This window comes from Stegastes partitus, unplaced genomic scaffold, assembly GCF_000690725.1.
Source record: "Stegastes partitus isolate 25-593 unplaced genomic scaffold, Stegastes_partitus-1.0.2 Scaffold1020, whole genome shotgun sequence".
NCBI lineage: Eukaryota > Metazoa > Chordata > Actinopteri > Pomacentridae > Stegastes > Stegastes partitus.
Genome location: NW_007578751.1, coordinates 33,218 through 57,320, shown reverse-complemented (window position 1 = coordinate 57,320; position 24,103 = coordinate 33,218). Strand labels below are relative to the sequence as shown.

General features: G+C 41.2%; 1 protein-coding gene across 1 annotated transcript in view; it reads left to right on the top strand.

Moving 5' to 3' along the window:
• Positions 1-323: 323 nt before the first annotated feature.
• The window catches only part of gcgra (glucagon receptor a), a 40,321-nt gene continuing 16,541 nt past the window's right edge, over positions 324-24,103 (top strand). The window contains exon 1 of the mRNA XM_008295096.1: positions 324-475. The gene's annotated coding sequence lies outside the window, so the exon portion shown is untranslated. The remainder of the gene's footprint in view (positions 476-24,103) is intronic.

Here is a 24,103-nt window from a genome sequence, read left to right as displayed (position 1 = left end):
GGTGAGACAAGCACAGAAACAAACAACACAGAGAACCTACAATACAGCTTCTGTCAAATCATGTCGGTTAGAAATATCTCAGTTTGACAAACGAAACCACTCAGAGACACCGTCTAACTCTGACCCGGGTTTGTTTAGCCCACCTCCACCCGCCTCCTCCCGTCCTGTGACGTCACACGGGTACAAGCGGCGCAATAAGCAGCGGCGCGGCTCGCGCTCACTCCGTTACCGGTGCCAAGTACGCACGCACAGCGAAAGCGCTTACCGGAGTGTTTTTGTTTGTTTTTATTTCTCTTTGGAGAGTTTTATTTTCAGCTCTTTTTTGCAGCCGCTGACAGGACTGAGAACTTCTTGCGGAGGTAATTTATTGAGAAAGTTGGATTACGCGGAGCCACTTGAGGGAGTATGCTGCTCAGATGATGAGCAGCAGTGAAGAACGTATTTGTGAATTCAGCGGAAGCCCGTGCTGTCAACGGTAATTTGTTTTGTATTGTTTTTTGTTTCATTTCATTATATTTCCACACGTGCTTCAAGTGAACCGACTGTCATCACTCACATTAGCGCAGACTGTTCCTGAGACCTGTGCGTAATAATCAGCAAAACGGATTATGTTTGGTCGAGATGCAGTTTATGCTGTTTCCAAACTCACTGAGAGCCTGACCGGTCATTGTAGAGCTTGCAGTTCTTCGTTGCGTGTGGGACACAGTTACATTTCTGAATTCAAGCAAGTGGAGTTAGTGTCACTTATCGCTCCTGACCAAATGCCATGTTATCTCAGCCATCCTCTATCAGGAATCATGGACTGCTGCCCGGAGTGTCAAAGCCACAGCATGGTCTTAGTGAAGTGGATGTGCAAAAAAAAAAAAGAAGCAGTTTGACAGCGTTTGATACCACAAAATATCTGTTCAGCACATACTGTTAGTGTCAGACACCATTCTCCGGTGAAGAACAACAGCACACTTCTTCACTTTTAAAAAAATGATTTACAAGAGCTGTTATGGCTGAATAAAGCAACTTTTCTATTCTTATAAAACTTCAGGTACTCTCTTTCCCTGCAGCCTGCTTTTTAGGCTTCACATTTGCCTAATATCGAATCCAAATTACACGATAACACAATAACCGAATAATAATTTAAACATTTAGTTGTGGCATTCCTGCGTTGCATTCTGTGGTGCAGTGCTTATGTTACTGCGTGCACCCTGTGTATAAGTAGTCTTCTGCAGACCCCATCAGCTCAGTCACGTCAAACCTTCTATAGAACCATATTTGTTATTGAATATTAAATTTAATTGCACTGCAGACCAAAGCAATACATCGCTCAGCTCAGCCTAGCGGAACCAAAACCAACAAGCACACAGCCACACACTGTTGTGAATAACTAATTTAGTTATTCTACCCTAATTTGTCCAAATAATTGCATGTCTAATGCAGAATTACTAATTATTTTCAAGCAAAAAAAAAGAAGATGAGGCAAAGATGTGCACATGCTGAAGACTTATAATTATTAACATGACATGATTAAGTTTTCATTTTGCTGCGATTTAGATATTTGATCCTCTGTGCATTACAACATGTATCTAATCATGTATTGGGCAGAATAAACACTTTAGAATACACACAAATTTAATTGTTAGGGGAGTTTATTGTCCAGGAGTGATTTGGATCCTAATGAGACCCACTTGAGAAGCAACACGCGAGTGAGAGAACAACATGAGGGCCTCCAGTCCCCTGTGCACCTTGTATTACACTGATCATAGTGGGGCTTCTGAATGTGCCAATTGTTAGGAAAACACTTCTCACACACAACCAAACAAACATATTCATTACTACCGCATCTGCTGCAGCTAAGATCCACTCTCCCCGGTGAAGAATGAGGCCTGTGCAGACAGCTGCACTCCATGAACGAGAGGTGTCTCCCTGTATGTTGTCCTTTGTGGTAATTTGCAAACATTAGCAGGCGGTACAGGTGCTTCAATGCATACAGAATACACATTAGTGAAGTTTTGCAATGCATAAAGCAATCTGATGGTCTCTAAGTGCTGCTACAGTCAGCAGGGGGGACTGTTAGCGGTCATGAGTTCCATTATGTATAGGGATAAAAATGCCAAATGATAATGCGGGGCTAGGGGTTGCCTGTGGTAACAGGTTACATATACTGTATATTTGACCTTAATATGCATGTAGCACACTGCACATTTAAAGAGCCTGTCAGCTGAATGAGGGAGACTGTGATCTGGATTCCAAGGGGCAAAAACTCAAAGTCAATAAAATGAGATAGTGAATTTGTTTTTGATCATAGTTGCACAGACACTTAAGTGACTCCACACTTGTCTCTTTTACATGATTTTAGCTGTAAGTTGTTCTTTTGTGTCTTTTTCCTTTGATGTTATGTCACAACTGCTGCAGAGAATTAGCGCTGTGGTATGGATTTGTGCTCAGTTTGTGTCCGTAGTTACCTAAGCTGTCACAGAACTGAGTAATAACAGGTGGTTACAGCTCAATTGCAGCATATACATGCGTCATACTTAATAACAGTAAAGTAATTTTGCCTCCAAGACACATTTCTTGCTTGCAGCTGCGATGCTTGATAAAAGAAGGGAGAGAACGGTCTTAAATTTATCCGAGTTGTTGTGCTTTCAGGGGTTTCAGAGCGCAAGAAAAGTGCAGGAAACACAGTGGCTTAATTCCTGCTCCTTAACTTGCTAGTTTTTCTTTGGCTGTTGTGCAGAGAATAGATGTAAGAAAAGAGACCTCATGATAGAAACTGAATCACAGAGAGACAAAGGGAGCGCGAGTAAATGAACAAAAGAGGCAGATCTAAAGAGATGAGGTGTGATCGACAGGTGTGAGTGGAGGTGTGAGCCTCCGTCAAGGTACCGTGAATGTTCTGTGTGGCTTTACAGACTCCAATTCATTCAGAACCCTGTAGTGGACCCAGAGGAGCTAAGAATAGCTTCTACTACAAAGAGCTGTCACTCTGGATTGTAACAGAGAGGTGATAAGGGTCTGTCTAGATGCCACCGCTGGGCTCCACTTAGCTCCATGTGCCCTCCGACCCATAACACGTTGTCCACAACCACACATACTGATATGTACGTGAACAAACACAAACATGCTCAGGTGTCAGCTGTGTCAAATGTTGTACTGTCTCCATCCTCGTGACAATTTCTGGAAAAAATGCAGGCATGAGAGGCATCACATGGATCTGTGCGTCATACAGGGAATTAAGCAGATCGAGTGTTCCTTGCAGGGTAGTCCGAGTAAATGAAAATTCAAAACAAGCAGAGCTCTGATCCTCACATTCTCACACTTTAAAACAAACTGGAGCCAGTTCATTCAATGATTTTAAAATTTTGTCTTTTTTTTTTTTTAAATCGGGGAGGTGGGGCGGCGACAAAAATCTACTATTACGGAAAGATATTTTTAAGCATTTAAATGCAGTTTCATTATCTTAAATCAAGTAAAATCATGTAAAACTGAGGCCGACTACACAAGTAACATTTTCACATTATGTTCACTTAAAATAAATTTCAAACTATGTTAATTCAACCTTGTTTCACAAACAAACAAACAAACAAAAACCATTTAGGCACAAAATCACCTCCTTACATTTTAAAACTTCCAGCCATGTTCAGAATAGACATCAGCGTACAACATGTGCACTCTCTCTTGTCTACACACACACACACACACACTGTGTATGTGCAGATACACAATGTTTGTATATACAGTTGAATGGGAGAAATTAGAACCAATCCCTTCCTGTTAGCAGCAGGAAACATCTACTGCTAATTGAATATACATCGACTTCCACGTTGCTTCGAGCTACAGTTTGATGGCAGATTTCGCTGTCCAACTTTCAGGCGCGTGCGAGGTTAAACTGATAAGTTATGAGTTTATTAAATCTCCCCAAGTACACCTAACAGTGTTACAACAGCAGAGCAACTCTCAGTTCTTTTAATGGAACAAGCTCTTTACCCCTGGAGGAAAATGTAATTAGTCAAAAGGATTCAGACAGTTGCTTTCGATTGTAAAAATGTTGTAAAAAGGTTGTAGGAGATGCCTGTTGTTGCATCTTTATTTGTTCGCCACAGCCACAGTGCAGCAGACTGTGTTCCTGTTTCATCGCCAACATGTGAACACTTAATGTCTTGGCTGGAAACCACTTCCCTCTCTGCCCATATGAGCCGTGTCCTGATGTTGTCTCCCGTTAGTGTCTGTTGCCTTTTCCTCCGTGTTCTGTGCTCAGGACCAAGCCCACGTATCAGATATGAAGTGCAGCACATTCCATCACTCACTGTGCTCTGGGTGGCTGCCAACACCGTACCTTCCTGCCCCTGTGAACAGATCAAGACAGTGTTTTGATGTTGTCCGTTCTGCAGCGGGAAAACAGCAAGATTAATCACTCCGACGTGCCAAAGGAGTCCCCTCCTGGTGAACGCGCTGAATTGTTCCTGCAGCATCGGCCAAAAGCGATTAGCGCTGTAGCTGTTGTCAACAAACAAAGCTAAACAGCGGTTTTTAAAATTTGTTTGACATTGTGCTTTGCTAAGTGTGTGCCCTGCCACAGTCGGAAATCATTGCCTCATTCGTTTTTCCACTTTCTGGCAAACTGGACATAAGAAACCTATTATAATATCGTAGATAAAGCAAAACCAGAAGATGCAATGTAGAGAAACCCAATGCATCATTTCATTCCTGGTTTTCTACGGGCTTTGCCATTCCAGCAGCGCAGCACAAAGATCCACCACATTCCATTTGGACATCAACCAGAGACTTAAACACTTAAATCATATCCTTCCTGTCTTCACTCTCAGTTGGTTCAAGAAAGTTCTACAAGGAATAGTAAGAGAATTATAGGCTCCCAAGTGTACGAGGTTTAAAGGCGATTGTCCAATGGTAGATTGATTTATCCATTATTTTGGATCAATACCTCATCACTGTTAATACTGCAGGTATTCATAATGACCTTTTTTAAATCAATAACCTTTTAAAGGGAAATCCTGTTTATTGATTATAGAACAGTTTATGGAGAGAACGCGTCTCTACAGAAAAATCTTTGTTTCTTATTTGTATGAAAAGTTGACATCCAATATTCAGAATTTTTCCTATAATTGACATCGTAATTTTTCTATACCTTTTATTTTTTCTTTTACAACCTTCTTGATAAAATTAATTGGTTTAAACATGCACTTCTCTGACTCTGAAGCAGCCGCCTCTCTCTTTCTGTTGTCGCCACTCTTTGGTCTTGGTCAGTGTCTTGACCACAGCACTTTCTGAATGGTTAAATGTCGTGAATAACATCAAAACAACACAAAAGGATAAAGGTTAAAAAGCTCCATATGTAAAGCATAGATAGACAAAGACATCTCAATGAAGATCTGTGTTGGACTTTGTGGTGTTCTAAATTTTGACACCAAGATAAAATATTTTACTGTGAATGCATATTGATTCCAAACTTTGGTTATAGGTCACATTGATCGGCATTAATCGTTAGACCCCTACTTAAATGTTTTGTTATGTTACAATCTGCTCGATGTGCTGCACCGTGTCAGCTCTCTCACGTTCACAGGTCTACTTGTGGTGACAGTATGTAATCAGACTGTGACAACTCAACAGGCAAACAACAGGTTTTCCTGTAACAACAGTACTCTGTAATTAAAGTCACGGCGTGGTGCAGCCTACAGAGTTCTCAAATCACAGATGGCACAAACAGCAAAAATGTAAACTGTTGACTCCCAGCTGGTGAGGTCCCTATGTGACTATTAGATTCTGCCTACACAGATACCTTTCAACCTTCCTAATACCAAGCGTTTTGTGCTCCTGTCACATCCTCGCTTGCTGTGGGCTCGATTTTCCTGCACCTTTATGGAAACAGCACTACATGAATTGAAGTAGAGAGATCTCAAACTCAAGAATGTCGTCTGCGCTGTACAACATACTTACAATATCATACATCATAAAAAAGGAAGTTGAGTTTCTTTGATTATTTATTTTACAAAAAACTTTAAAAAAATCTGGACTTAATATGAACAGCATTATCTGAGTGTCTACACGTTACCAATGCTGAAAAATACTACAGATATTTTAACGTTATGCATACCATATGTAGAAAGATATGTATCTTCCAACAACTTGCTGATAACTGGTGCTATTTTTGAGCCATGTTGGATTTATTTTGCACTCAGTCTCTAATTTGTTTTCATGCTATCTGCTCTGCGTAAACACAGCCTGCGGTTCAGCTTCATGTTCACTGACTCTTTGTCTCTTTTCGATCTTTTTAGTGCAACAGTTTATTGTGGGCATATTTGAGGAAATGAGAAGTGGAGTAAAATGTATTTTGATGAAATGTCACATTAGATGTGGTTATTTTTTGCAGTGCAATCTCAAGGATAATTGGAAAGTTAAAATCTGATGATTGTTTTTTGTTTATACAGTTTCTGGCCTTGATGAATGGTGTCATTTTATTTCGGAAAACATGCCTTTTAAATCTGCAGGCAGTCATGTAGAACCAAAGATGACTCCTCTCACCTAACTAAAAATCTATTCACATTTGCAAACACACTAACAACTAAAAATCCAGCTTTAGAGTCGGCTGGGATAGACTCCAGCCCCCTGCGACCCTAGTGAGGATTAAGCGGTGTGTAGATAATAGATGGGCGGATGGATGTTTATTATATATTTACCCTTATAAGCGTTTTTCAACAGAATTTTGCTTTCAAGGCCCACGGGCAGGCCTAGGCATCGAGGTTGGTTCAGACATGTCTGCGATAACAGCAGGACACAGAGGACTGACTGCTGTGGAAGATTCCAGACAACACACTTAAAAAGTTGGAAAACAAAATGACTTTAGAGAGGAAAGTTACGAAACAAAATCACAATGATGCAAGTAAAAGCGCTGTTCTTCTAGTCTTTGTCATTGGACCTGTGTTTGTTTTTCCATGCTAAATGCTTTATTTTGTGAAAATTGGAACAGTTTCTTATAGCAGCTGCTGTAGGTGAGTCAGAATATGGAAAGTAAACCAAAAGATCACATGCATTTTCTAGAAAGACAGACAAAAGAATTGCTCAATGAGAGCTTAACAAGACCCTATGATGATTTGCTTGAATTTATATAGAATAGTTGTTATATTAAAATAAGACACTGGCTTTCTGATGCTTGATTAAAAACATTCATTTTTTCAAATGTTTTGCCTTTGTAGCGATCAAAAAAAATTCTAGTAGTTTGAAGTCACATTAGGAGTGAACAATAATGACGTTCAAATCAGAATTGCAATACAATTCACAAATTGTTTCAATGTAGGATGTGTGTTATGCAGCGTATCTGACAGAGAGTTGAAAGGGTCACGTCAGTGGTTTTATAAATTCATGCCTTCCTCCTCGTCTGACAGTCATGTTTTTCCTGTGGTGATTTAAATCTATTACACAGTGGATACTGAGTGGAAGTTTCACTTTAAAAGAAATGAAATCACAAATTAAATCAAAGTATCTGTCAGAAAAGCAGTAATTGCATATTTTCCCCAAATCATTCAGGCCTCAGATACATTTATTAAACTGTCAGCAACCTTGATTATATGAAATGAATGAGAGTGAGGATGGAACATCAACTTTCTTTGATATTGGAGCTGAACAGATGTGGACCAGCAGTATCTCAGTGCTGCCTCCCACATGTTGATACTTAACCTAACTTCTTAGCGTCTCTGATAAATAGCAGTCTACTGAAAACCCGCCCGTCCTTTACATTCAGTCAGGGCTTATGTTGCTGTAGATGGACTGGGATGTGCTGCCTCATACTCCCACAGGTCAGGGCTGGAATTATCTCTGAGGACTCAGATAAGTCATACTTGCCCGAGAGAAGTCAGTGGGCTGTGATGATGGAGACACATCACTTGTGCTGTCTTGCTGGAAGATGAATCACGCAGTCAGGCTCAGTGTGGCTTACACGATTACCACTAATGATCAACCTACACACTCCAGTGTTGTCTGCACAGGGGCCATGTGCACGTGCCTCTTCAGGGGTCACTGCTGTCAAGTTGAGGGATCAGATTTGAGAGTTTGAAAGGTAGCAGTTGTGTTCATGTCAGGCTCACTCAGCGAGGGAGATAACACGCCTGTGAATTCCTCCTCAGCGTGCCCTGAGACATGTCCATGCAGTGCAAAAAGATTAATCGTAGGAGAATCAATAGCAGCAGAATCGCAACAAAGGATTTGGAAAAAAAACAACAACCAAAGGACACAACAAGGTTTTACGTTTCTTTGAACTGCTTTGTAAACCCTGGAGGAGGTAAAAGTATTGAGCCATTTTCTGTTTGTTCACAATGGCGAGGTGCTAAAAATACCCCCTCCTCCTTTACAATATGTGTGGCTCTAGGGTCAAGTGTAGCTCCTTTCTGCTCCCCAACACAGCCTATTATCACAGTACAGAGCACAAACAGTCACTTTATCGCATTGACTGCTCAGCTGGAAACTGTCGCAATCGTGCCTTTGTCCTGGGCTGTGGGTTGCACACCGTCCACACGACAACTTTTCTCCATTCGCAGACAAATGATCTGTAAATTCTGCTCCACTGATCATTTTAGAGGGAAAGCTTTAGTTGCTCTGAGTTTAATGTTTTTGAGTGAAACTGTTGAATCGTTTTTTTGCATCTCTAGTCCCACATTAAGAATACAAAACAATAATAATCTTTATTTTAAGGCCTAAAGCTTCACAGGAATTAAAAACAAGCAAAACACATTTGCTATCAAATTCATAAACAAAAGGCAAAGGTGGAAGATTATTTTCAGATCATAGTGAGTTTAGTGATTGAACAGATGTTTCTGTTTCCCTGAGTATGAGTTGTGTCACATTAATTTACTACAAGCTAGATTTTTGTGCAACAAGTTAGGAGTACACAGAGGAGTTATAAATTTCAAGATGATTTCTCTGTTGTTCCGGAAATCTTCAACAAATGAAGAGTTCATTTGCAAAAGCAGATAACTCCATTTTTGTAGATTTTCAGAAAACCTAGTTTTTAGTTGTTTGCTTGAGAAAACATCAATCAAACTGAAGTTGAGTGGATTTGACTGAGTAGAAATGACATCACAAAAATAGAGCTAACTTAAGTTTGATTGATATTGTCCCAGGTAGACGATGGAAAAGCGGGTTTTCTGAAGGTTTGTGAAAATGGAGTTATCTGTTTTTGCAAATGAGCTCTTCAAATGAACAGTCTAAATAAACCCTGACCCTAGTTAGTGAAACATAAATATCTGATGTTTTGAACATTTTTGCTTTCCATATCTTGGAGGGAGATATGGGTAAATCGACTTTAGCTGTTGTGAAACATAGTCAGCAAACACACTTCCAACATATTTTCTTTTTCAGTTTTTCAGGGAAAATAGTCAGTGAAGCTAAATAACTCCAGTGCTTATGAAACGGATCATGACTTCAGAGGGTTTGGGATCACTCGTTGCATCCAACGGAGTCACTGATCACCGTGTGACTAATAGACAACTTCACTTCAAAAGGCTGAAACCACAGAAGGAGTCTTGGCTTACTTCTCCTCCAGCTTTGAGGGAAGGATGAGTTTGCACGTACAGAGCAGCTATAAAATGTCACGGGAGTAAGCGGGTAATTTTGGATAGAAGATATATTTTCCCCGACTGTAGAGCAGCGAGTGCATTTTATGTGTGCTGATCTACTGCAGCTTACAAAGGATTCTATTCCCGCTAGTGGGAGAGATTGTGTCTTTTGTGGGGGACTTATGCATAAAATACTGTGCAATTTATACAAGATAAGACTCTGTAGGACATATAAGTTCAAAATAAACACTTCTGATTAAATTAATTTCTTCTGATGATCAGATTTTTTAAAAATCTAACTGTAAAAATAAGCAGTGACCATTTTACAGGGCTGATATATCAGACCACTTCTTGGCTTGGACTAGTGACTTCCTGGAAGCAAGAATAATCAGCCTCATCATCACTTTTTCAGCTACACATCATCTTTGTTGAGCGCTCTTTGCATTAAACCAAGCTATGCTGCCTTGTTACTGGTATTTTCCCATCAAACTCTTGGTAATCAAGTGCAGAAAGTCCCGTGTGTGTGTACATCTGTAAAATGTTAAACTCACAGCACATATATTGAAACCTAAAAAACTGTCCTCAAGTGACCGCAGCAGCCAGCACCTCTGCTTGTTGTTAGCGTTGCCACAGGTAAACCGATTGGAATGAGGACTGGATGTAAATCAAGGGATGCGAATTGCAGATGTCTGGTTAATTTCTTCCAGAGGAGCGTCTTTGTCCGAGTTCAGTCAATGAGGTGTTTCTCTTTGGTTTTTAGGGATTGTTAGTGGGAGTCAAAAAACAACATGTCCTCTTGCGTCACTGACGAGACTGCTGATGTCAGGGTGTTTTTGACCCGGGGGGGGGGCTGGACATGGGCCTCCACCTGCTGTGTACACAGCCAGAGACATTGACCCCTGTCCACATGTAGCATACACTCACTCACTCAGTCACAAGCTGCTGTGGAAACACCAACAAGCTTCAGTGTTGGTTTTAGTGACTTAATCAAACACTGAAATATTGTCTTAGTTTTTGTAAACAAACATGCTGAAGAATCATTTTTACAGGAGGATTTATGTATTTAGGTCACACTGTCTGCTCCCAGTGCTGTTTGGAGATTGTTGTGTGACGTTACTCTCTTACTTCTCAGATGGACTGTTTTACTTGTCCATCAATATGTTATTCAGTTATGTGTTGAAGTTTTTAAATAGACACTAATGTCTGATCTAGCTCCAAAGATTTCAGTGTCTACACAAAAAAATGCTATTAAGGTTTAGGATGCATGTTGTCTAAACAGAAATTGAAAGTGTTAGTCGTCGTTTCAATTAACCCCATCAAAAGAGCTGAGATGCAAAATTGTTAACTTGTGAAGTGTATATTTACTGGAAGGCTTTCAGAGTGTTGCAAAAGAATGAAAAAAGAGAGCTAGAGAGAGAAATTACTCTATGAAGAGGGTGTAAATGTTAGATTGTTGTATTTTTTTTGTTATTAGATTTTGTTGAATGTGAACATTTGTGCCATACAAGACGGAGATAACTTGCTGTAAGTAAGAGCCATCATTTTTCCTTTTTGTGCTTTCTGTAAGTTTACAGAACTGAACAAAATCGTGCCATTTGTTTTTTCTTTCGTGACCCCCTCACTAGTCTGGAGCTGACTGGCTTCTTCTCTATGCGATGATTCATACCTTGGCTTCGCAACTCTCTCCTGTCAAACCTCATCTGCTTTAAAGAGCTGCCATTAACTATGCTCCCCTCTCTTCTCCGAGCCACGTTGTCATTGCCTAAACACATCAAATATTCATTACACACTAACACTGCTGCTATGGAGTATTATTTATGCTCTCCAAAGGCCTGCATTAAACTACAGAGACAGTCTTTGAAAAGCTCAGGACAGCGTAATACTGCTTCCACTCCATGGTTCTGTCTCTGACTTCGGCTGTCAGCACAACAGATCTCATATTCAAGGAAGTAGAAGAGACTTTTTAAAATTCGTTCCCCTTTTATTTATAGGCCCACTTTTCTTTGTGTGCCCTTTTCCCGTGTGTTATATTATCATCGTTACAGGGTGTAACATTTCTCTAAAGAAACTGTAAGGCACAGAAATCCATCTACAGCAGTGAAACGATGGTGTACCAGTGCTTTAGTTTTTTCAAAGTATATTTATAAAAAATATTTTCAGAGTTCAGATATTCCTTTAAGTGAGTTTTTGTTCAAATCTTTAGTTCTTTAAGGATGCATGCTGGAGCTCACTTTAAATATACAATGAGACCTGAGTAAAGACTACACAAGGAATGCAGTCAGTAAAGGGTGCTCTTGTGTGAGTCTGTGTGCATATGTGTATTTGTGTGCTCATGTCTTTTACTGCCTAATTAGTCCGTGTTTGCTGATTACATTACCTGTATCACATAACCACCTAAGCGTGCTTTTGAGGGCTGACATAACTGCAGCTGTGATGCAACTGTATTACAGTACACTGACTGTAGTCGCTACACTGCAGCTAAGGCTCGTCATTTTATTTTTAACACTTTATAAAATTTTTCCTCCCTCATACAGCAAAAAAGGGTCCACAAACACATACAAATATGACAGATATAATGACTTCGGACATCTTTGAACGTGTTTGATGTGATTTAAACACTTAAAAAGTGTGTTTTTAATTTGTAAAAATCACCCTGATTTTTTTTTTTGGCTGAATTTGTCTTTTTCTTTTTCATAATATTCAGAAGCAAGCACTGATTATTTGGGGTTTTGGTGAATAGAAGTTGAATAAAAGTTCTAAATAGAGATGATGTGATCAGTTGATTAATTGATCCACTATCTGTACCAGCTTTATCCTGTAGAGCAGGGGTGTCGAACTCTGGTCCTCGAGGGCCGCAATCCTGCATGTTTCAGATGTTTCGCTCTTCCAACACATCTGATTCAAATGATCAGCTCATCATCAAGCTCTGCAGAAGCCTGATAACGATCCTGATCATGTGAATCAGGTGTGTTGGAAGAGGGAAACATCTAAAACTTGCAGGATTGCGGCCCTGGAGGACCAGGATTCGACACCCTGCTGTAGAGGGTTGCAGGGAGGCTGGAATAGACTTTGTGTGAGAGGTAGGATAACGCTCTGGACAGGTGACCAGTTCATCAGACAACCACACACACTCACGTTCACACCTAAGGCCGAGTTAGAATTTTAACTGTTAACTTATTGTGCATTTCTCTAGACTATGGAAGAAAAGGAACTTGCAAACTACCTTGTGCAGGTTAGAACCCAGAACCTTCTTGTGGTCAAGCTACAGTGCTAACTGCTCTACCACTGTCTTGTTGATAAACTAGTAATTTATCCATCCATCCATTAACTACACACTGCTTCATCCACTTTAGGGCTGCGGGGGGCTGGAGTCTATCCCAAAGGTCACCAGTTTATCGCAGGGCTACACAGAGAGACAACCAAGCACACTCACATTCACACTTACGGACAATTTAGAATCACCAGTCAGCCTCCACATGTTTTAAAACTGTGGGAGGAAGCTAGAGAACCCGGAGAGAACCCATGCTGCACAGGGACAACATGCACAGTCCAGGGAAAGATCCCAGGCTGAGACTCCAACCACAGACCTTTAAGCTGTGAGGCAACAGTGCTTACCACTGACCCACTGTGCTGCGATTAATAATTCAATCATATTAATAATCATTTGAGCTAAAATACCAGCCGATCTGCCTCTAACCTCTCCTGTGGTTGTGGGGTCAGGGTAATGAATGAAGGAATGAGATCGTGGATTCAAGCGATCCGAATGAGTTTCCTCGGAAGGGTGACTGGGCTCAGCCTTAGACACAAGGTATGGAGCTCAGACATGTGGAGAGAGTTTGGAGTCACTACCAGCTGAGATGGTTTGAGAATCTGATTGTGATGTCTCCTAATCAGGATGTTCTTGTGCTACAAGCCTGTGGGCCAGACTTTGCCATTGAACATGCTAGAGAGGTCTGGCAGCATGCAATCCCTAGACCACCACCTATTTTAGTATTCGCCATAAAGGCTGGTAAAAAAGTAATGCTGGTTCAGCACATTAATCAAAGGTCTGTAAGTGTAAAGAAGGAAGTCCTTTGCAATAAGGATGTGAGTCTCCTCCTCCTTGTGGCCAGACTTTGGAATCCAGGGTGTTGATGATGCCATCAGGTTTCATGTGTAGATCGTACTCATCATGGTATCCATGTCCAGAACAGTAATGACATTGTAGAGCTTACAGCCATTGTCACTGACTTAAATCCAATCTTGGGGCTTGAAGACGTCATCCTGATGTCCACACAACAGTTTAGCAGGTTCTTGAGTCTGGGCGCCTTGGCGCAGGTTCTGAGGTAGACTCAGAACTAGCTGGAGGGATTTCATATCTTATCCGGCCTGGGAATGCTATGGAATGCCCTGGAGGTACTGGAAACTGCTGCTGAGAAGACGTCTTGAATTTCCTGTTTCGTCTGCTGCCACCACAACCTGACTGTGGATTAAATGGATGGATGTATAGTCTTCCATGGCAGTTTTGGGTTTTGGGTTTGTGGCCGGATAAAATAAGACTTTAAATATGTCCCTTTAGATTCTGGGAAAACTGAGATGGACACTTTTTGTGTTTGCTGACATTTTAAAAACAAATATTGATCGATTCATGGAGAGACTAATTAGTTTATTATCTGATAATGAAAATAATAAGCAGTCAGTTGCAGCCTTGGTCTTGCCAACACATATGATAGGCACTTATTAAAATGTCATGACAGAGACCCTTAGATAATTTGTATATGCTGTAGGAGGCTCTGGATTTATGCTTAACATCCTTGACCTATATTACATCTCCACTGACAGAGTTTTTTTTCTTTCCCTCGCTCACTTTGCTGCTTACTGTTGCATGAGACACTGATATCTTGTTTGCCTCGCACCACATTTTCTCATGAACCACTGAGGGTGTTAATGCTTCACAGCCATGTGAGGTCCTCAGTGATGAGAGACAGGATGTGTTGTGCTACACTCTATTAACTACATCTCCAATGTACAGACATGGGAAACGATAACATTGCCGGTCATGTCTACCTAATTAAATGACTGAAGGCAAAACTGGGCCAGCGTTTGACGACATACGGTCCAAAGTAATGGATCAGCTCCCTGTTTTGCAGTTTACTATACTGTATCAGGCTGACTGCGTTGATTTATGTTTGGAGATTATGTCTGTTTCTGTGACCCAGACTGGTTGTGCGGCAAATTCATTCCTAAGTGGGGTCAGTTGCAGCAAGTGAACCCACAGCTTTTCATGGGTGAATAAACGACACTTGAGGCCTGTTTAGATGTCTGTCCAGCTCAGACGAGAGCCAGAGCATTGGCATAGCTGCCTTACATGGCTCAGATATTTGCATCACAGATGGCCCTTTAAGATTAAATATACAGTGAGGCTTGTTGTTACAAACAGCAGGAGTCAACCACAAATCAACAACTTCGCCACACATGAAAAAAAACAAAAAACAAATCGGACACTGCTGGGAATCTAGCTGTGTCTAGGAAACTACACTCATTCTGGGAGCATTACAAAACACTTGAGGCAAAGTTTACATAATGATGGTTTTAAGCATCTAATGTAAGTGTGTCACTCTGCTGCAAGTGTGTGTTTTAGCGCGTTGTGGTTTCGTGCAAGCGTATGAGAGATGAGTGAGAGTGGCAGAGCATAATGTGTGTATAACTGAGGAGATGGAGCTGCAGATAAGTTGTTTCGCTTTCTCTGCCAAGTGATAATAAGAAATTGAGTTCGTTCAGATTAAGGATGATACAGATGCTAAGAGGAGGAAATGGAGTGTAATAACAGAGGAGTTTTATGAAGTAAAGGAGCCAAGTGAAATCCATACAAATCACCTTTATTTACTCGGTGTTTGACAGCTAAAAGTCTCCACATTGCACCAATAACTTTGGACCTCTGCTTCCATTTTCATTATTCTTCGGAAGATTATTAATTCATCATCAGTGAGCCAGAATGATGTTTAGTATTTAGGAGGACTCTTTTTTTTTTTTTTTGCCACCTGGGATGACGTTAGCGTCAGCTCCGAGGAACCTTACCCTCACCAGTTATTTTAGAAACTTGCTGCACACATACAGACTCACACATGTGCATCAATATCTCTCTGTGAATCTGTGTAATAGCTCCAAGGCTTGAAGCTACTGCAGCTGGGACAACCTTGGTGAGCAGAGTAATAGTTCACAGCTGTTTCCTGAAAATTTAAAAATAAGGCTGGCTGTTATTTCATCGTTTTATAATTATCAACAAAATATCACAATTAAATCTGACTTCAAAAATGGATTGAACTTCTTTAACAGTGTATGTTCAACCAAAGCCATTTGCCCTTGACTCAGATCAACTGAACAGATTATGTCCATTGTATGTTTCAGTATTGCCACAGAATCCATCTATTTCCTTCTACTAATCCAGAGTTGAGTCACAGTGGCAGCAGGTGAAGCAGGGCTTTCCCAATGTCCCTCTCCCCAGAAATATTTTTCAGTTTCTTCACCAGGATTACGCTGTGTTCCCAGGCCAGATGAGATACTGTATGCGATCCCTTCCAGTAAGTTCAGGGCCTACTCTCTGTTCTCCTTCTAGCTGGATGTGCCCAGAAACCCTCCAATTGGAAGACATCCAGGAGGCACCCTAGTCAGATGCCTAAACCACCTCAGCTGGCTCCTTCTGACATGAAGGAACAACCACTACTCCTACTTGCCAATACTGGACGCTTGATGGGCATATAACTAAGCTGTGTAATGACAGATGATTGACAGGTGCTCTTGAGCAGGAAAACAATCCAGGCTTCACCCTCCTACAGCTGTGCAAACACTGGCTGCCCCTGATTGGACGAAAGCTTCATTCACGAGCTGTCTTTTCTGGATTTCAAACTGGACCAGCGTAGTGGCTCATTTGGAAAGCTTCGCTTATATCACAAAAACATTTCACGAAAATATGTTTTTGAAAACATTTGAAGTTAGAAATAAGCCATGCAATGTCTTTTGGGAGTTTCAAGAGGAGGTGAGCGGCAGCCCAATGCTCCTGATTTGCATTAAGTAGCCTAGATCTCAACGTGATGCAGATGAAGAGCGGGCTACGCAATGCGCAGTGTCTTGAAACACATCGCTGCACTACTGGAACGAATTGCACCGGTGCCTGCATAGACAATGAATGGGAAGCATTGAAGGGACATATCGTGTAAGCTGATCATGAGGCTAAGCTTCACCACTCAAGTGAGGAAACTCAATGTGGCCATTGGTGTCCCACTTTTGGTCTCTACCCAGACCTTATGACCGAAGATCAGGGATGGAACAAAGACCTATTGGCAAATCAAGGGCTTTGCCTTCTTGCTCAGCTTAGTAAGGAGGTCTGGTCCAAATACAAAACTATTAACCTTTAATAGCTTTTGGATATCAGAACAGGTCTGGATTTAAGAGTCAGACCAATGTACTTCTATAGACAATACTTGTTGTTGGGATAAATTCAGTCTTAGTTTAAGTCTCTTCAGGGTATTTGGTGATAATCATAAAAGCACAAACAGTCCCAGCCTGATTCTCTTTATTACAGTAGTGACTCAATTAGCATCTAGTATGTAAGTACTTAATTGCACTAGTCAGAGCTTTTGTGGGGATTCTGTGAAGTCCCTTAAGTGTAATGCCTCTCTTTCCTCCTGTAAAGGAGGAGATAAATGTGAAATTGAAGACTAAACATATGAAGTCACCGTCTGCACTGACTATCTTTCCTGTTTACTTGATCCTACCTCTAATGTTTTCTCAGGTGTAATTACTAACAAGTCAGCTCGTGCCATAAATACCCAGGGTAAGGGTTAATTACCCCTCCTCACATATTCCAATTCCAGCAGCCTCTGACCTCTCCCCCAGCACCTTCTCCAGTCTAAATAAGGTTTGACAGATCCACCGTAGCTATGTATGGGGTCCGGTATTCTGCGCAGCTTTTATGTGACAAACTTCCTCATCCTGATGTGTTTGATAAGTTCCAGGCTGATGGCAGAGTGACTGAGTAGCGTAGAGGAACTCAGGGGATTACTGTACATAAACACGGCAGCATTCATCAGAGCTACAACAGAGCCTCGTAGATACCATGTAGAGAAGACACAGTGTAGAGACGTGCTTTCATAACTCAACAGGTCCGTTTGCAGTGACCTCATAAACATCACAAAGAGCGCTGGAAAATGTTCTTGTTAGAGTCATGCATGCAATAATGTCAAGCATCCCTCACAGGAATATGGGAAAGATTTCTGAACGTGGATGCACTGAGAGACATCTTCAGTGTGTCATTCTCCTCTCTTTGCTTATCGTTCTTGCCTCTGCTGTTTTTTTTTTGGTATTTGAGGATGACCTCCCATTATTTGACCATACAGTACACACACACCACCGACCACAACCACAAATGATGTCATTTTTGTGGTCTCATGTCCTTATCGCGATCATTAAATTTTTTCATCTGCTTTTTTTTTACTCTTCCAGTTGTAATTTTTCTTGTGATGTAACTATTGACTTATATTATGTTTGCCTCAGGTGTTTGTGTGTGTGTGCATAAAAGTAACAGATCTAGTCCCCCTTGGGCATAATTAGGCAAGTTTATCATGTGGTCTTGGTTTCGATAAAAATGTTTGTCAAACAGCTGCTTCCGTCCCTGAACCAAAGCCCTTATTAACCCGGAGGTTGTGCGATGTTAAAGCTTCATAAAAGCGCCGCTGACACAAGCACACACACCCACAAAGGTATGGAGATGTTTTTGTTGTGGTCCTAATCCTGACATTTACTGTAATGGAGTAAACACGGTGTCACTGCATCACCTATCTGTTGGAACACAGGCCTTGTTTTTGCAGTATATCACAGCACATGTTGTCACATAAAACTCTGTTGTCACTGCAGACTGAACATCCTCACCGTTCAGTTTTGGCACAGATAATGCTTTTAGTAAATGTCACAGTAAGGATTGTTTTCACAGACAGCAGACGCGGTGTGTTCGTGCTAACTTGCTGGTGTTGACAGATGAAACTGCTGCGTTCGCTTCGTACCTTGCTTGTTTATACCAAATCTCAGGCAAATGCTGTGAATGTCGTAGAGTAATTTATCACCATGACAGGTCCATTTTCTTTATTCTCAAGAGACGAGTCTGAGATGCTTTACTAGTTTTGTGCTTTATAAGGTGTTGTTTTTTCTTCTTTTTTTGTTGAAACATGCAGTCACAAGAGACTGCTTTGCATTTTCTGATCCAGTGAATTCATCTGGCAGCTTTCAACCAGATTTTTGAGGTGTGAATTGGTTCAGGTTGCATTTTATGTATGCTTGTCCTCGTTCTGATGCTCAGGTGGGTTCAGCATAACTGCACTGAGGTCATAGAGAGCATGTACAGGTGGAAATGCAAACAAAATTACATAAACACCCCGCCATTATTCCTGTAAGTTTGATCACGTCATATCTCTCAGTATTTTTCCACACAGCTTTAAATTGAGTTATATTCAGTAATTTAAAGCACCTGTGTGGGCTCGCAAACCCTTTAGTTATCAAAGTGACAAGCATCTAAAACTGGAAAATGAATACAGTGGCATAAAATGTCAAGATTTCTCTTTAATGCAGTAGATGTTTAACGTTTTGTAACATAAAAACACTTCAGCAGAGGTACCCCAAACTTGTATTTGTAGTACTTGAGTGGATCTGTTGGCAATAGAGGTCTTTGCTAACACTCTGCCCCTTCTAGCTCGTTGTGCAGCAAGTTGCCAAACACTCACGATGAGCTAAGGACTCTTACTCCCACTATGCTGGTGCACAAACTAGATACATGTGCACGATCCAATCAGTGCAAAGTACGAGGGTACTTCAAAAAGTTCTAAGCCTCACAAGAAGACGTCACAGGAGAAGGATTGTTCTTGCATCATGTTTTTAATATAGTCTTCTTCAACTTCAATGCACTTGGTCCACTGATGTTCAAGCTTTGCTGTGTGAAAGAAAGTCACATCCTTCAGATTGAAGTCAGACAGAGCAGGTTTGGATGAAGAAGGTGCATGTGACAACAGTTCAAAGCCACATTTGTCTGCTTCTGGCATTGGTGCTGTTTGGACAGACACATTGCCCTGAAGCACCAGCATGCCAGCTCAAAGCTTTCCTCTAATTTTTCTTTGATTGCTTCAAACATTTGAGTGACAGAGTGGCCTAATAGTATACAGTTATCCACCAAAATGGCCCCTTGTTACACCCCTTGTTTCCGGGTGAGGCTGGGAACTTTTTGAAGTACGCTTGTATGTTTGTATCCAGGTTGTGATTCTTGGCATGTTATTTGCAGTGTATATTGCAAAGATTGTAAGTGTGTTTAACACTGAATCTATAGTTATTACCACAGAAACGAAATGTGTGCAATGCAGAATCACAAGTATCAGTGTGTTCACATTTCTTCAAATCCTTTTCCCTGCATCTCCGTGCCAGCTAGGTCCATAAATATCACCAAGTAAAGGGGCAGAGATAATGTTTGAATCGTATACAGCGTTATTCCTGCCAAGCTCAGACACTATCAACAGGATGGTGTTTCCAGCTCTTTGCTGGCAACACTGTTGGACTGTAATTGTGCTGTCACGTTTGTAATCAAACATAATCACAAAGATAATCTTTGTTCATGTTGTAGTAGTTTGTTGGAAACTTCCAAGTTATGAGGAGGTGTGATTGGTCTGGCTTGGCTTGGCTTAGGATCAGTGTAATCTACTCTTACAAAGCAATGTGGCTTGTGTAATGGAAATCTTGACAATCTTGTGATGAAGCTCGCGGTGCTAGTTGCAGCACCAAAGAGGCCCTCCCAGGAGGAAAATTCTGTAGTTGTATGACATTTTTCAGTTCATTCAATAGCTTGCGGGACAGTCCGACTGCTGCCATGAAACGTAATAGACAGGAAAGTGAATTGATTAGGTGTTATTCATATAAAAGTCACTCATATTAGGATCTGGAGAGCACTTCGAGACATAGAACAACATGCAAAGGTGATAACTCGTAATTTTGATAAAAGCAAAAAAAACAAACAAACTGTAATCTCTGACACCAAAATTGCTCTGCTGGAGGCTTTATTGGCACATCCACACTGGTACAGGGGCAATCACTTACCAGAATGTACACTGTTCAATTGAAAAGAGAAACCTCACCTGGGCAGTCAACATGTTAATTTGAACGAATTCTTTTTACCTGTAACTGATCACTTTAATATTTATTTAAATAGCAAATGAACAGTCACATTGTTTAGTCTTGCATTAATGCTACCCATTACTTCTTAGACTACAGCCTCATTATAAAGTTTTCATTTTAAAATGCATAATCTTTTCTACGTTTATGCCTCATGTCCACACTGCTGTGGATTTTGTAACCCCTTACACACACACATTCAAAACACTGCTGATGCCGTTTACTTTTTGAAAACTCTGGAGTTGAGTTGCAGTCTGGACGGGCAGAAACAGACACTTTTGGAAATAGTGACGCTGGTGTTTTGCATTCTGATTGCACTCAAGCTGTCACTGCGTATCGTTCCCTGATTCGTCATGCTCCCGTCGTGTGACAGTTTTCCAGAAGACAATAAATACATCAGCCCTGGGTACCAGTGATTAATTCCACATGGATAAAGAATTAAATTCAGACTGAAGGAATTGCTTACCTTGTCTAGACTAGCAGCTGCCTTTCTTTTCTTCACTGCTTTTCTCTCTTCGCAGCATTTTCGACAGTCAGGCGACCAGCCTCCCTCTTTATGCTAACGCTGGTACTTGCATCTCTGCTGAACTGTCAAGCGTGTTCATATGCACGGCGAATTGTTCCTGAAATGAAGATTGTTTTCTCTTTAAAAAGGCATTTTATAATGAAAATGCATTAGTGTGGATGTAGCCTCTGCCTGCCTGATGCATTTCTTTATAGTTAGAAAAGTCATGTACTGGTTAATCGTCATTTTTTAAAACACATATTTACCCGATACAAGCGGATACAAGCGGCCGAAATGAGTTTCCTCCGCAAGGTGGCTGGGCGCTCCCTTAGAGATAGGGTGAGGAGCTCAGTCACACAGGAGGAGCTCGGAGTAGAGCCGCTGCTCCTCCACATCGAAAGGAGCCAGTTGAGGTGGCTCGGGCATCTTTTCCGGATGCCTCCTGGACGCCTCCCTGGGGAGGTGTTCCGGGCGCGTCCCACCAGGAGGAGACCTCAGGGAAGACCCAGGACACACTGGAGGGACTATGTCTCCCAGTTGGCCTGGGAACGCCTAGGGGTCCCCCCGGAAGAGCTAGGGGAGGTGTGTGCGGATCGGGAAGTCTGGGCGGCTTTGCTAAGGCTGCTGCCTCCGCGACCCTACTCCGGATAAGCGGGAGAAGATGGATGGATGGATGGATATTTACCCCCATAAAGTCATTTCTGTGTCAGTTACATATTTGGAAGTTTATCCAATGAACTGGATGCCTTTCTGCCTTAAAATGCAAGAATACTTCCTCTAGACTGTACAGATCTTTGAAGTCCCCACCTTCAACTCCCCACAAGCTGCAGCTTGAGCACACCAGCTCACCTACCACTCTGCTCAACCACTTTACTCCAAGCTACACAATGGCAAGTTGTAATATTGGAGTAATTCAACCATACATGTTGGAACCAGAAGCCGATTCCTGAAGAGGAGTAATAATACAGAAACCCCCCAGCGGTTCCTTGGGTTTATACTGCATGTAGCTGTCATCAGCTCAGCCATGGTGCAGACTGTTTATTTTGCTCATAATGTATCTTCAAACATATGAAAACCCATATGGACATGATAACAAGGTTACATCACCAGAAGAGGTCTTTAGGAAAATGTATCACAGATGTGTACTAAGAAGAAATGTATTTTTAGCGCTCTTGTGAACAAGTTATGTACTAAATACACTCAAAGTTAGTTTGGCATTTGGGCTCAGTCTTGGCTATAATGATCACAGCATGCTTGTCTCTAAAACTCCGCTGAGCCATACAGGCAAAAACAAAGTAGGATGGTGAATATGGTAACTGCTAATCAAAGGCTTCCTGTAGGGCTGTTGTTGCTTCACAGCAGGCGCAGTTTGTAGGTCCAATGCACCTTGTGAAAGAGTGCGTGAAACAGCATCCAGCCACGGCCAAACACCTCCCACACACACGCTCAGCACAGAAAGGCCTCGCATGCTCACACAATGCAGGTACATCTCAAATGTTACACAACTGCTTGTCATTGTTTTCCACCCACATTCATCGGTAAGTGACCTCTGAATAGGAAATGTTTATCAAAACATGTAAATAGCCAGCGCACAAAAGAGGTTCGGAGCATCCAGCCGCTGGGTCGCTGTAGCTGTGCATTCATCCTCAGATGGGTCGCACTCTGAGCCCCTACTACATTGTACCAGGGTCAGTGACAAACGCTTAGAGGTTAGCCACATCACACAGCTGCTGAAGACTGAATCACAATTTTTCATTTGTTTTTGAGACTTGCACACACTGTCCCTCACCATGGTATTGTGTTAGAAAGACACAATGGACTTCTTTGTCTCATTCTTTTACATACAGACCCGAGTATGTAAATAATGTCAAGACAGTTAACAATAATGTTATTGTTTTTGAAATATTATACATATATATGCAAGTGTTTTATCCTTGTAGGAGGATATAGACAATAAACTCATTTATTCTGATAATGGAATACCTAAAAATTCATTTTTTGGGTACTAAAACACACATTTGACTTGCATATTCAGTGAACTACAATATCCTGTTGACTTTTTGAACACATCTCTAAACTGAATTAATGCGAGAGCAGTGTAAGCCAGTCATCGAATATTTTATGAGGGCAGTAAAAAGGAAGCCATTTCATGAAAATCATCATATTCACTGTGGCTTGGAAAACGTAAAATGTAGAATCAGTGTAAAAGCCTGCATAAGAGATGTAGGATGAGAAAAACCTTGACACATTTTCCAAACACCATTAAGTAGAGGAAGGCCAGCAGTCACCAGGGAGAGCTGCATGTCGGATCCTTCAGCAAACCCAACAGTCCCGAGAGACAGACTGACTGAATTAGGTTGTGATAATGCTGAGGATAGTTTCTTGTTGTTTTAAGCAAAGACTGAATATGCTCAGCGGGGGATTGTAAAGTATAGATGGGTGTGAACTCTGTGGGGTTTTCAATTTGATTTGTATTTAACCCTCTGAACCCCAAAACCCTCCAGAGGGTTTGAAAGTAAAGTTGTAAGAAAAAAAAAATTACAAATCTGCAAAAATCACTCAATTTATTAGAACCAGAAACTGTTGGATCTGTGATGTGGAGTTTTTTCAAAAAACTTAAAAGCTTAATATTGTGACATATGAATATATTGTCTTCTCAAACCAGATTCTGTCAAAAGCTAATAATTCTGCGCTCCACCTGACCCACAACATTCCCCTAACCATAACCAAAGTGCTGTCTTAAACCCAAACTCACTCTGCAATGTTTATACTTCATAAATGTTTGTCTCTGAACATATTTCAGGACGCCATTATATTGCCACCACAAACTGGGGACAAATCCAGGTGCTTTTAACGT